Source organism: Rhincodon typus, chromosome 47 (assembly GCF_021869965.1).
Source record: "Rhincodon typus isolate 14 chromosome 47, sRhiTyp1.1, whole genome shotgun sequence".
Lineage (NCBI taxonomy): Eukaryota > Metazoa > Chordata > Chondrichthyes > Orectolobiformes > Rhincodontidae > Rhincodon > Rhincodon typus.
In genome coordinates, this window is record NC_063378.1 from 4,634,512 (window position 1) to 4,649,484 (window position 14,973).

At 38.7% G+C, this 14,973-nt stretch overlaps 1 long non-coding RNA gene across 1 annotated transcript; it reads left to right on the plus strand.

Moving 5' to 3' along the window:
* The first annotated feature begins 8,860 nt into the window (after window positions 1–8,860).
* LOC109927667 lies at window positions 8,861–14,478 on the plus strand. The gene is made up of 4 exons (XR_007266174.1): window positions 8,861–8,951; window positions 10,622–10,748; window positions 11,405–11,523; window positions 14,167–14,478. It is a non-coding gene; the product is annotated as an uncharacterized LOC109927667 (long non-coding RNA).
* The last annotated feature ends 495 nt before the right edge of the window (window positions 14,479–14,973 follow it).

Consider the following 14,973-nt stretch of genomic DNA (forward strand, 5'->3'; position numbering starts at 1 on the left):
ACATGTCTGTCTCTGGCTTGCTGAAGTGTTCTAGCAAAGCTCAATGCAAGCTGGAAGAACAACACCTCATTTTCTGCTTGGGGACCCTGCAGCCCTTCGGACTCAATATCAAGTTCAATAATTTTAGGGCCTAAACTCTCCCGTGTCCCAGTCCCCACCCCACACACCAAGCCTTGTTACCACGTAGCCTGCCAAAACACACTACCTGTTATTAGTTACTAATAACACCCATCAACAACTATTCTCCTCCCAGCTTGATCGTAATCAACTCTTTATCTGTCCAACTCCTCTTCTCTCACTTTAGCCTCCATTCTATCGTTTACTCCCCACCCTATCCATATCCCCTTTTTTTTTGCATACAAACTCACGTTTTCCCAGCCACCATCGGTTCTGACGAAGGGTCACCGGACCAGAAACAGTAACTCTTTTTTTTTCCTTCACAGATGCTGCCAGACCTGATGAGCATTCCCAGCAAATTTGTTTTTGTTCCTGATTTACAACAACCGCAGTTCTTTTGGCTTTTATCTCCTTATAAGGACTACAGTTTACAATCATGTGGATTGAATGAGGAAACTGTAAAATTCTAACAATATTTTACAAAAGACAGGCAAGATGGATGTAGTCAGTGGCCGGGAGCTCATAACGAGTGGTCATTGTCAACAGATAAGTGGGTTGAGCTTTTTAGGGACAAAGATCAACTGGTATCTGGAATTCCTTCATGCACAAAGTGTTGATCTTCTGAACTTCTCTGCCACTTGAAACAATTCAGGCCAACACATAGAAGTTTATTTTCAAGAAAGATGTAGATATAGTTCTTAACACTATAGGAATGAAAGGATATGGGGAGAACAGGGTACAGAATTGGATGATACGTCATTATCTTATTAAATGTTAAACAGGGTCATAGGATCGAATAACCTACCCCTGCCCCGACATTTGTGCCCCGAAATAATTTGTTTTAAAAAACACAATTTTTTGCTGCGCATAATAGATCAGAAAGAACATTGCGTAAAATGTTTTCAAATTACTCCAATCACACTGAAAACTGTTTTACCTGTGAAAACTGCACAGCCCTTTAAAAACAGGTGATTCCCCATTGTGTTATCGAACAGTAAATCATGCTTACAACCAACGAGGCTGCTCAGCACCGAAATGGGACCAGTTCTGTGCAATGAAATTTATGTCACATGCGTAAAGACTCATTGTTTCTGACAGGCAACTCTTCACATGGTTATGCCCTCCGAGACCATTGCAAAGTCAGCGTCTCAAATCATTCATTAAAACTTTGTAATGCTGAATGAGCAGTGACTTGAATCATTATGGAGAGCTCTGTTATTTTCATGAAGCTTAGTGTTTAGTGTTGTACTCACTGTTGTGTAATTCTGTAAAGTATAATACTTGACCTGATGGAGAGAACAAAGCCGTTTAGCTGCATTTGAATTTTTGTAGCAAGGGGAAAACAAAGGTACTTTCACACATAAACAATATTTGAATCTCTGTACATTCACAATGAACGGGGAATTACCACTGTCCTATTCAATGGGCACAATACCACAACTTAAAATTCTGTGCAGATGTAGACTATAACGCATGCTTCATGGTCATCCACCAAACACCCTTGGACAGACCAGACATCTTGCTAATCAACGTTGTGGGCATACAATCGGTTATTTTCTTTGTTTCATTATGTAGCAACTAAACATTCATGCATATCTTGCCAATAATTAATTGAATTTCCAACATTTCTTCAATGTTTTGTTGGTGTACGTTTAGCATTGATGGCAAAATAACTTTAATAGCGTTATGGTCAGATGTTTCTGTACCGATTAATGGTATACCAAGTGTTTCCCATACCTAATGACAAGAAGGAGAAAAGTCTCCAGGCTACCAGTTCTTGTTAGTACTGTTGTTAGAGCCTTTTAGGAGCTGTCATACACTTCAACCAATGGTTTATAAATTAATTTCTGTGGTATCTCATAACACTGAAACAGTGAAATCACTACAGGCGTAAATTATTACTGATTCAAAGTGATGCAACTTTATTAAGGAACAACTAATAGTAAGACTTTAATACGAACAATACTGTTACTAATCCTGCCCCATCCCCTTAATCGTTAGAATAATTCCCAGAGTCTCTTGCAACTTTACTCGGGTTCACAAAGTCATTGTTCTCTTTCTCTCTGGCTGCAGTCCATACATCAGTCTTTACCTTTGCAACACTGGTCACTTGTTCTTCGTCCCCAGAATGTCCAAGAGACTGATCTGCAATTAAGTCCTGTTTTTGTTACCTTTTGCATGGCTTTCTGGAAATTTCAATGTTTCTGGCAAATCAGGGAAATGCACTTAATGGTTAGGAAAATTGCAAATCTTTGGACAGCTTACCAAAGTTTGTTTACTTATGTAGCGTTGCCAGGGAGAATTCCTGTTTGTTCCTTGTTTGAAAATATTCATTCTGCCTATGTTTTGGTTCATATGTTGTCATGGATATAACTGTACAAGATAACTATTGACGAGTTGTGTCATTTTACACGATGCCAACGCCATCATCACCTGACTGATGAGTTTGCACTATGTCGACTTTGTGAGTTTGCAATTTACCAGAGTTTTACTTGGTCAACCGGCCCTATACCCAGCTATTCCTATTGTTTAGCCAAGTTGGAAATTCACTTCTGTGTTAGCAGCCATGAGGCTACTACAATGCAAACCATAAACCCCGGTGTATTGTAGGCCATAGAGAGAGAGACCGTGATTGCTGGTTTCAGAGAACTAATATCAGATCATTTACACAGTCAAGTCAATGGAAGAGGCAGAGAAACTCTAGATGAATAAACAGGTCCAGAGTGCAGCGTGAAGACGTTTGGCAATGTCGAAGGTGGAGAAAGTTGCACCGACGTTATTCATAACTACTCAAATTCCTACCTTACAAGGGCATGTCAGTGGTAGACAAGAACCATCATTGACCAAATCATATCACAAACAACACACACAGCATGACAGGTTGCTGCTTCAAAGGTCGCTGAAAGGTCCTGGCAGGGGCCCAATTCTTGATTAGACCGTCCCATCTGACAACTGAAGTTAGGATTTATGATGCCAACATTACGTTAGCTATAGTTCTTCAAAATACTGACATCCCGAAAAGTTACCATGCACAAATGCAATCTGATGTGGACAGTTTCCTCAAACCGTTTTTAATAAACTCACAGCAAAGGGATAGAGATTATAACATGAATGTCAGCAATTACAAAATTTGAGCATCGAAACAGAAATATAATAGGACAAAAATATGCAGTTAAACAACTTACAAGATGAACATAAAGAAAACACATTCTATGGAAATTCTTTACATGAGACCTCAGACATCTAACATATGCCAAAGCAAACAGTACAAAGTTATCGTAAGATATCAAGTGAAGCAACATCTTGAATCATTTCATGGAAGAGAGAGATGGCACCTTCAGAACTTCTCATGACAATCTGTTTAAGCAAAATGAAATCAAAATCTGCCATCACCATGACGACCCTGATTAAACATTTTTTTTTTGTTGTGTAACTAATCACACCATGATCACAATCAAGCACCATATGATGGTAAGCTTTATTTCGCAAAGGCGGAAGCATCTGTGGCGTCACATATGTTAAAACTGCGAACCACAAGAAAGGCTGTTCATTATAAATTTGTTGAAAGAATGCTAATATTACACCTCAATTCCAGTGTTACTTATCATTAATCGATATTTCATGAGATAATTTGATTGGAGAAATTTCTTTGGAGCAGTTACCTGACTACTATTATGGCAGGAAGATCCATGAATTTGATTGGTCTGTTGTACCTGGTCCTTTTTACACGTAAGACTACTTTCTCAAATACAAAGAATTCATTTGATACCTTTGTTGCTTGTAACTCAGACAAGGAAAAAATGATAATCTGGTGATAAATGATTATCTGGTAAATTTATTGTTCATTATAAGTTACTGCAATCATATATTGATATGAATATTTCTAAACTACAGCTGTATTCCACTTCCTTGAGTATTGTAACTAAAAAAAATTAACTACTGTTCACTAGCAATAACCAAATTCATTAGGTACTTTCGCACCTGTGCAAATTATTGCAGAATTAAATCTGAATTAAACATATACAATGCCAGACATGTACAACATGTCAGGCAACATACAGTTTGGAGAAGGAGACAAAACTAATGTTTCAGATCGACATCACTTCAGCAGGAGTAAAAAGTAAGAGCTGTACCACACGTGAAGCAAATGGCAAGGTGGCGAGAAAGGGATAATGGGATGAAGGAAAGAAATGTATTTGCAGCTGAGTGAAAACAGAGAGAGTTTGCACCATAAACTGTTTCATGTGGTGCAAGGCAAATCTAGATTCTCATAAGAACATTGAAAACAACAAAACCCAAACGCCTTTGTTGTTTTCATTCACTTTACCGAAATCATAAAAGAAACTTTACAAGATGAATGTCTGGTGATTCTTGAGATGCATGACACTGCATATAACCACAATTTGTATCGAAGTAAATGAGGCCAACTGAAAAGGAAAACTTGTTTAAAAATAACTTGGAAGCGTTCCTTTCTTTAATACCAGAGAATTTAAAAAAATACGTAGTTATGTTCAGCATAATCTAACGTTTTACATAATATGACTGAGTACTGATCACGTAATTTTATCAGAATATTTTCATGCTACCTTTCGTGACACAGGAGTTGCATCTAGGTACAGAAGTTTACAGCAATTTCCTTTTTCTTCATTGTTCTCGTTTTTTTTTTCAGGAAGGTACAACGGGAAATTATTACTACCCTAACTCTTGTGGTTTGCCAGAGGAACACCAGAAACAGATGGCTAACTGATTACAAATGCATCTAATTTTTCAGTGCTCCCGAGTTGCTTTACTTCTCCACAAACATTACAACACTACAACAGTCAAAAGTTACTTATTTACAAATTCTACAAGGATGGACATGGATTGGTAGTAATTGCTCATAAACTGCCTGTTAGAGTTCTGACATTCCCATTTACGTTTGAGTTTACTGGAATGCAAAGTACATTTTTATCACATTGAATCTTATCTAGTACTGCAAAATAATTTCTGTAACTTTAATCAGATTCTATTTGTTATTGGAGATATTTTAATACTTACATTGTCTTGATCTCTCTTTTTAAAACTATGCTAATGTTATTCCACTTTGTCATTTATTTTGTATCCGTGCATTTTTTTCTGTTAAATGACGTTAGGAAAACTAACAATTATCGTTAATGCTCAGGATTAGACATTCATTTGAGCTTCTCTTGAAGAATTCCATGACTTATCTGTGACAGGCAATGTTTGATATTCATACTTTTCTCAGTCCAATGCAACTGAGTGTCAGTTGTACCGTACGACAGGCAAACATTTACATTCAAATCAGTCCGAGATGAAATTCTCCCTCTGGCTGCATCAGTATTTATCCTCAATTCTGATTGCAAGACAAGTCGCACGCTGACTTGTTATGTATAAGTGACTTCTAATTTTCTGGGAAAGAAATGTATTCTGTGCTTTCTGGATATTGAATAACTCCTGGAAGCAGACCAGAATCGTAGATTATCCGTGGGCAAAACCAAGGATAATGAAATGCTTGCACACTTCCTTCGAAAATGAATGCAATCTTGGGGCTAACGAATTAACCAATGCTTTAAAATATAGACCGCGACATTTCAGCATATGCTTTAGCTAGAGGGAATGCATCATTATCACACAAATCCTCCAAATCTGGGAATTTCATTATTTTGAAATATTTCTACAGTCGTAATCTCTTATTCCGCACTCTATCCTGGATCAGGCCACGTAATCTGCCCAGAGAAACGGCCAATACACCACGATTCACTATGAATCTTTCTAAAGTAGAGTTTGTAGATGAATGGGATGCAATTTGCAGATTCACAGCGGGGTAACACAATGTTACTTTGTTCTGCTATATTGGACGGATTGAGTGTGGTTGGGCTTTCACCACTGGTATCAGGTTTAATTTCATACTGTTGATACTAAGATTGAGAATGATAATGGTCCCGCAATATATTACGTGTATCCAGTTATTTAAGAGATCCACCATAGGCCAAATCAGATCCGACGACATAAATTTTGAGACTATTGGCCTCCATGCTGCTGATCGTACCTATCTTTTCCACCATTCCCTTTTCACCTTACATACTTGCAGACCATATATTCCCGATTCCAGATATTGCACAAATATAATTGCGTCATTGTCTTAACTTTCTCGTGACTTTGTCATTTATAACAGCGTCTTTCTGGCTATTTTTGATTTTAAATGTCTTTCTTAATTTCTCTAAAACTTATGTCCAGATGTAAACAGCCGTAATTTCTCTAAACTATCCAAGAAACTGAAACAAACCTTCCCTGGGGAAATTCTCATAAATCCTGTCTGTGCTTTCTATAATGTATTCATATTCTTGTTTTTTTTTTTTTTTGCTGCCAAGAATTGAACCAAATCGTGCAACTGAGGCTGAAGACATATTCCACAAATGTTATAATGAAGTTCTTGATTAGTTTTGAATTTTAGACTTTCATTTGCAAAGACTGGAATCAAATATTAAAACATAAAGTCAACCATAACTAATTTTGTCATGCCGGGTAATTTGCCTTAATATGACCTTTGAGCTTCATAAATATGTTTTTTTTTCATTTTGCTTTCGTTTTCCCTTCCTACCAAAAAAACAACAGGTACTCACTTATCTGTGTGCAATTCAAAAACCTTTTCCAAAAACCTGCCGAAGTCTCTTATTCCGCAAAGAAAATTACATCACCTTTGTGCCATGATCAAGAAGTCGAAGACACATGAAGTCCAATACTGATCTTCCGTGACTCCTCCTGCATAACTTCCAGGATTCTGAAAAATAATCATATTTTACTGTCCTCTGGTACAGCCATCTCTGGATAAGAGATGAACTTTCCTTGCTTACTTTATTCTAAAGTCTTCACATTTGCTGACAAGGATGTTATTCACATTTATTGAACACATTTTGAAAATCCACATGATGGTTGTGTTACAAATCACTCTTGGAATCCGAGTTACCATGACAAAACATGTTTTAACATGTGTCTTTTTGCTTGGAAAGGCGGAAAATGCCGGTAAATGTAGATGGTATTTCTTCTACTTGCTTGAATAAGATTTCTCCAACTGTTGTTGCATTCCATTTTCATGTGTTTGAAAGATGCACAAGTTAACACTCAATCTCCTAGGCCACACCGATTACTTGACAACCAAGACCTGGAGTGTGATCCCAAAGTGAAGCTTTTTTCTCGCAGGCAGGGTTAATTCCGACTGAAAGAAATGATTTCCTCTTCGCCCTGTACAAGATCAACTTCATCATTCTTGCCAATCATTTATCATCACTGTTCATGTCAACTTGTATCCAGCTTTTTCAGAAACTGTACCGAGCCTCCAGAATCAATCTAAATCCTATCTGTTACTTATGTCTCTTCTTTTCATTTGCCCTGTCTGACATTTTTTTGAAAAGGGGTGGTACGGTGGCTCAGAGATTAGCACTGCTGCCTTACAGCAGGGGGGACCCGGGTTCAATTCCAACCTTGGGTGATTGTCTGTGGGGAGTTTACACATTCTCCCTGCGTGGGTTTCTTCCAGGTGTTCCGGTTTCCTCCCACAGTCCAAAGATGTGCAGGTTAGGCAGATTGGTTGTGTTAAATTGTCCATAGTGCCCAGGGATGTTAAGGTTAGGTGGGTTAGACATGGGAAAGGCAGGCGTAGGGGAATGGGTCTGGGCGGTGTGGACTTATTGGGCCGAATGTCCTGTTTCCACACTGTAGGGATTCTACGATAAAATCTGTCGTGACTCTACCAAACTGGCCCATGCTTGGGCGTCATGCTTTGTTTTAATCTGATTTATAAGCCACCAACCTTGCATCTAGAACATTCAATCCAGTGTTAGAACAACTTTAGAACAATAATCCTGAAGAATACTTTTTTTCTCGACAAGTTGACATTACAGATTTGGCACAAGTTTATTGAAAACTATGGGTCAACGTGGCACTTTGTTATTTCAGATGCTCTTCATGCTGAGACCCAAACGGTCTGTCTTATAACATAATGTCAATAGGTCAGCTCTGTGTGTAGTAAACTGATCGATCCCTTGATTTTTCAGAAAACTTAGTGAATGTACATTTGGAATCACAACATGTCATGGGGACAATGTGTGAGGCACCATGCTAGTTTAATCCAACGCGTATCTTTCCATCCCTGAAGAGTTCTCCCAACATGCACTATTGTTTGTTCAACTGGTCCATATTGCGAATTGGTTTAACTGAAAATCTTTTTTAAAATTTCCAATTGCATTCAGTTGTGATGGCTCTTGGCGCCAAGTGATTTTTCGCTCTTTGTTTTCCAAATGCTTATGCTATGTAATGACTCCCGATTGAGGCTTCTGCTCCCGTGCAATTCTTTCCAGATAACTCCTTGTTCTCTGAAGGCAGCGTATTGCATTAAATATGACCATTATCGGCTTTTCCTTTGAAGGATCTCCAATTACATCCTGAAACATAAGGACACTGCTTTCATTTGTCTCTGTTGTTTTAAAGTATTCTTTCCAATACAACTCTTTGAGGAAGAATTATTTTATTTTTCTAATTTAAGTTTGACATGGTTTCTAATAATGTTACTATGAGGAATTGTGTCATGTTCTTCTAAACTGAAACAGATTTTTAATTTATATTTGTACTTCCTTGCCACACAGTCGGGAACTATAATTAGTATTTGATTTGTTTTCGCTTTAGACTCGACATTTCATATGTATCTTATTGCGATTGAATACGTTTCTTTCACATTACCGGTGTAGGGAGTTATATCGGAATAGCTTTCGCATCCCTGGCTCTATCGATCCTCCTGCGTATTCTGATAGTTTGCACGTGGATTGGATGCGAGAAGAGTAAGTTTCTAACTTATATAATTTTATGCTCTGACAATACGTGATAAAATGTCTTCTGGCCCAATGTTCCTCAGTATATGTTGTCGAAGTGGATACTTCATTTGTACAACCATAAGGTTCAGCAGTGAATTTGTTGGATATCTGGGTTTAACAGAAGTCAATCTGAAACGAGATGATACATATTTTCTGATGTTCGGTTGATTCTTAGCAATTGTGCTGTCATTTGATGGACTGGAAGAAAGAAAGTAAGAAAGAAAGCGCATTTCCAGGTAGACATACAATTAGTGGAATTTCAGAGAGGTCACTGATGGGGCTGATTTTATTGAAAATCTAAAATAATTACTTACAGGAAAACACAGAGAGTAATCTATGGAAATTGTAGAATAAACACAATCGAAATTCAGTCAATGAGTAGGAAGCTAGGATTCTACAGAGACAAAGGCAAATAAGATCAAATGCATACACGTAGTAAGAGAATCAAAATAACCTCTCGAAGCATGTAATTATTCAATTTGGTGGTTAGCATGGAGGAGGAGACTACGTTTAAATCGTGATTATTTGTTTCGATTTTCAGGGTCACATAAGTTTCTGTATACATAACTGAACAAGGAATTAGCATGCAGATGAGGCACCCAGTTACAAAGCCAAATGTGTTTGGCACGTTATTGGCAATGGTTTGAAATGTAGGAATACAGAAGATTTAATAGAATTACATAGGGCTTCTCTGAGATTGCGATTGGAACGCTCTGCGAAATTTTATTTCCCCTACAGAAGGCAATGCATACTAGTTTTAACCGTGGTTCAACCAGTTGTTTTTTTTTAAGAAAACACTTCCTAAAGTGAGATGGATATCCCTTGATACCAGTCTGATTAATTTTTCACTATATTTGGTAGATTTTAAAAGAGCAGAAAGTGATCTCTTTGAACATATAAAGTTTTGAAGGTCTTGAAAAGGCAGTCACAAGGAAATAATGCAACACAAAGTTTTTCTGGTTAAAGGGTCCGCAATGAGGAGAGATTCATTTAGTAAAACAGCTGTGAATATTTGAAAGCCTTCATCTCAGATTACCATGAAAGCTCTATCAATGAATACGATTGTGGTTCAGATCGAATTTTTATCCCTGATTATAAAGGATATGAAAATAATGCATGAAAATGAAAGTCAGGCGTAAGCATGTTAATGGCTAAAGCAGTAGCAATAGAAGGGTGGGTACTCCAAATCATGATTCATATTTCCTAATGTTCTTTACATTGCATTTGCTCTTTATTTTAATGTAATTTATTATTGTTGCTGAGTTGGAAATATTTCATTGATATCGTTGTTGTTCTTACAATTGTTTTTATTATCATCATCACCACTACAATAATTATATTTCAATCTCGAATTTTCTTCTGAGGTCTCAAGTTTCCATTGTTGTTAAACGTACTACGAGCTTCCTTCTTTTTTAAATAAATACAATATACTTTTCAGTACATAAGTAAGTAAATCCTCGCTAGGTCAATTCATAGAGAATTCATGAATCGGACAAACTGTCGCTTGTCTGCATGGTAACCAATTGTGACATCATGACCAATAGCCTGTTTTAAAGTGTTTAATTCAACTAGCAAAAGAAAAAAATGAATAGCGACGTGGAGTAAGGTCATTCTGAATCCGAGACTTTGTATTCCAGGTTTCACTCATGACTGATTTTGAAATCCGAATCTGCAACAGTGAACTCATGTCTAAGAATCATTATCCCTCACCTCCAGATATTTACCTTGGAACAGAGTCACAGTGGGCGACATGTTGGATGCATGGTTAGCACTGGTGCCTCACAGAAATCTATTTTCGATTCCAGCCTCAGGTGTTTGTCTGTGTGGAGTTTATATATTCTCCACGTGTCTGTGTGGGTTTTCTCCAGGGATTCCAGCTTGCTCCCATTGTCCAAAGATGCGAAGGTTAGGTAAATTAGCCATACTCAATTACCCACAGTGTCCACGGATGTGAAGGCGAGGTGGATTAGCCACGTGACATGCAGGGTTACAGAGAGTAGCTGCGTGGGTCCGGATGGGATGCTCTTTGGAGGTTCAATGTGGACTCGATGGGCCAAAACACCTGTTTCCAAGCTGTGGGGATTCTATGATTGATGATACCTATAATACATCAAAGTTTAAACTTCTACTTGACAGATGGAGATTTCTGTGCCCCAATTGTCTAGAGATAGTTTACATTTCGTTGAATTTTGAACTTTCTGTTGAAGAAATTGTTTACAGGAAATACAAACCTGAAATAATATATGCAGCGATTGCATATCACAGCGAGACAAAAACGTATCTCAGCCAGAGATACATCTATCAGGCAGATTTGGATTGGTCACCGTCTCTGTGTAAATACAAAGTGTGTATATGTTTAACTCAGAAAAGAGGAATAGGATCAAAACTATGGTGCACAATTAAATATTTTCTTTCTAAAGTATGTGAAAAGCTTTCAAGACTTCGAAGAAACGGTGTGTACACTCCTGCAACTGCAGGTTTCGATAACTCAACCATCGTGAGCGAATATGTCCAAACAGAGAAGACAAGAGAGTGAAAGGTAAGTGCTCATCATGTAACAACATTCAATATTGAAAGAAGCAAGTAAGTAACTTCAGGAAATGCGGGTGATAATGGTAGCGAGTGGCTTTTATATAACACAGAGAACTAAATTTGGAAAGCAATATGAGATTAAATTCAAGTATAACAGACTTTAAGTGTTATGTAGTTGAGAAGGACAACTTACTTTAGGCGGATGTGCACTCCCAAGATTTTGAACACTTTTTTGGAAGTTCCTAACTACTTCACTTGTGGACAAGTTGAAAGCTACATTAACAAGACTTTGTCATTCGTGCAGAATTGTGAAGTGTAAATTGTATGAACTCTGACCGTTATTGGCATTTGTTTTTTTTTCAAGTCCCTATGGTGGTGACTTTCTTGAAGCAGGCAATTAGACAAACAGATCCTATCAGGATGCGATGCCACATGGTACACGTACATGAGTGAATATTGAATCATTTAAATATAATCTTTTCAACAACATATTCCGAACGTAGAAAAATGAGTACTGTTGGTTGTGATTTCATTCTGTTTGGAGATAAATATATTGCTCTGGTTTTAGAACCTGCAATTACATTTTGCATGCTATATTAATTTCTTTATGTGTACAACACAACCTTGCCAACAAAAAAAATGTAATAAGTGCTCATAAGGAAAGATACAAAGACGTACCAAAAATTGAACATCTGATTATATTCACTCACATTAAAGTTGATTGCAATCGATTCAGTAACGTGTTAATATTGTTATATAAATTGACACATATTATCGAACTACATATTCATAAGTCAATAGATGTGAAGCTGGAAAATCACAGCAGGTCAGAAAGTATCTTAGGAGCAGGAAAGTCAACGCTTTGGGCTGAAACCATTCGTCAGGACTGAGGAGGGGTAGGGTGGGTGGGATGTGATAGGTTGATGCATGAAGGGGGTTACTGTGATTGGTCAGTGGGAAGGATGGAGCGGATGAGCAGGTTAGGTCAGGGAAGCGAGGAGGAGGGGTGGCCTGGACGTGGGCTAAAGCTGGAGGTGGAGGAATTTTAAAGCTGGTAAAGTAAATATTGAAGCCATTGAGCTATAAGCTCCTAAGGCGAAATATCAGGCGTTGTTCCTCCAGTTCATGTTTGATCTTATTCGAGCAGTGGAGGAGGGCATGGATAGTCATATCATCACGGAAGTGGGAGGGGCGATTAAACTTGATGGCAACCAGAAAGTTGGTTTGGTTTGTGCGTGCAGACTGCAGGCGATCTGTGAGCCATTCCCCGAGTTCACATTTTGTCTCCCTGGTATAGAGGAGGAGACCAGATCAGGATCAAAAGACACAATAGGTCAGTTTGAATGAAGTGCAGGTGAATTTCTGCCGGATCTGGGCGGATTCTTCGGCGCATTGGACGGAGCTGAGAGGGGAGGTGTGGTGGAGAGAGTAGAGCTGACAAGGGATTTGCAGAAGGAACAGCCCCTGTGGAAAGAGGACAGGGGTGGAGAGGGAAATATCTTTTTGGTGAAGTGGTTTGATTGTAGGTGATGGAATTGTCAGAGGATGATGCATTGGATTCGGAGGTTGGTGAGGTGATACGCAAGAACTCAGGGAAGTCTATCCTTACTTTTGTTGAGGCAAATGGGGTTGAGGGCAGAAGTACAGGAAATGGAGGAATCACTGTTGAGCGCATCTTAATTTCAAAGGATTGGAATTTCTGGTTCCTACGGTCGGAGGATATCTGGGATTTCTGAAGCAGATATTGCGAAGGTAGAGGAATTGAGAGTATGGGATAGCATTTTTACAGCAGTGTGGCTAAGAGGAGGTATAGTCCAGGTAGTTGTGGGCGTCACAGGGCTTGAAATAGATGACAGTGGTGAGTCTATTTCCAGAGATGGAGATAGAGAGGCCCAGGAGTGGAAGGAGATGTCAGAATTGGCCTAGGTAAATTTTATAGCGGAGTAGAAGGTGTTGGTGAAGTTAATGAACCACGCAAGCTCCTCATGAGAACACGAGGCAGCGCCAATGCAGTCATCAATATAGCAGTGAAAGAGGTGAGGAATGGTGCTAGTGCAGTTGTGGAAGAGGGACAGTTCCACGAATTCTCCAAAGAGATAGGGATAGCTCGGGCCCATGTGGGCGCCCAAGGCCACCGTTTTGCCTTATAGAGAGTCGGAGGAATCAGAGGAAGGAACTGTTGAGGGTTAGAACCAGTTCTTCCATCAGTTCAGGGCGTGGGTTGTGGCACGAATGTAGGTAGGGAATTCTTGGGCAAAGGGAAAAGAACAGAGTCAAGGTGGGAGCAGATGAGCTCGGTGTGGCAGAAGCAGGCGGAGACAATAGGTCGACCGGAGCAGTGGGGTTTACGGATTTTGGGAAGGAAATAGAAATGTGTGGTGTGGGATTGTGGAACTATCAGATTCGGGGCTGTGGATGAAAAATCTCCCAAAGTGACGAGTTTGTTGATTATCTGGGAGATGATATTTTGGTGATCAGAGATGGGGTCATGATCGAGGGAATGGTAAGAGGAGATGTCAGACAGTAGGCATCTGGCCACAGCAATGTAGAGGTCAGTTCGCCATACCACCACCAAGTCCCCCTTCTTCATAATACTTAATCTGCTTTCGATATGTTATCAGCGTCTTCACTTCTTATGTTTCCTACACAGAGTTCTCAGAAGAGCAGAGGACAAGATCACAGAACATTCAACATTAGGGTCGCTGCTAACTTGTGTCTCGTCGACCGCTTTGCCTCCTAATGCAAAGATCATTTTTATTTCCGTTTGGACTCCATATATTATTAATCGACATAAAAAGTGAAATATAATAGCATGCTCATAATGGCTGAATTGGAAAGTGATGACACTGACTTTACAATGATTAAAAAGTAGAAGCATTCAACACGGGTTCGTTTTAGTAATTTGCACCGAGTTATTTAAAGATACTACTTCGTTCTATACTGGGAGTGTTTTACAACCTACTGCAACCCTTAATTTTGATTCGAAATGCTAATAAACTACTCCTGTATGATTCTATATCTTCGTCAACTTAATTTTGTGTCACTTGATAACATATGTCCAAATAAATTATCTATAAGACAGAGTCTGAATAACATAAATGTGTTGATCACAGAACCAAGAAAAAAAGAGAAAAATGATAAAATTCTACAGCTCAATCAGCACATGTAGTTAGGGCATGTCGTTAGAATGTGACATCGTAGACGTTTTGAAATGGGACTTCTAGCTTATGATGTTGAAAATAAAGTGAGTCATGAAAAAAGAAAGACAAAAAAAACGACAAAGTAAACAGATCATTAAAGGTGGCAGGACAGGTACAAAGTATAGTTTCTGCTTGGGGACCCTGCAGCCCTCCGCATTCAATAGCAAGTTCAATAATTTCAGGGCCTGAATTTTGCCATGACGGAGGCCCATGCCCCACACACCAGGTTTTCTTACCACACAGCCTGCCATTACAAA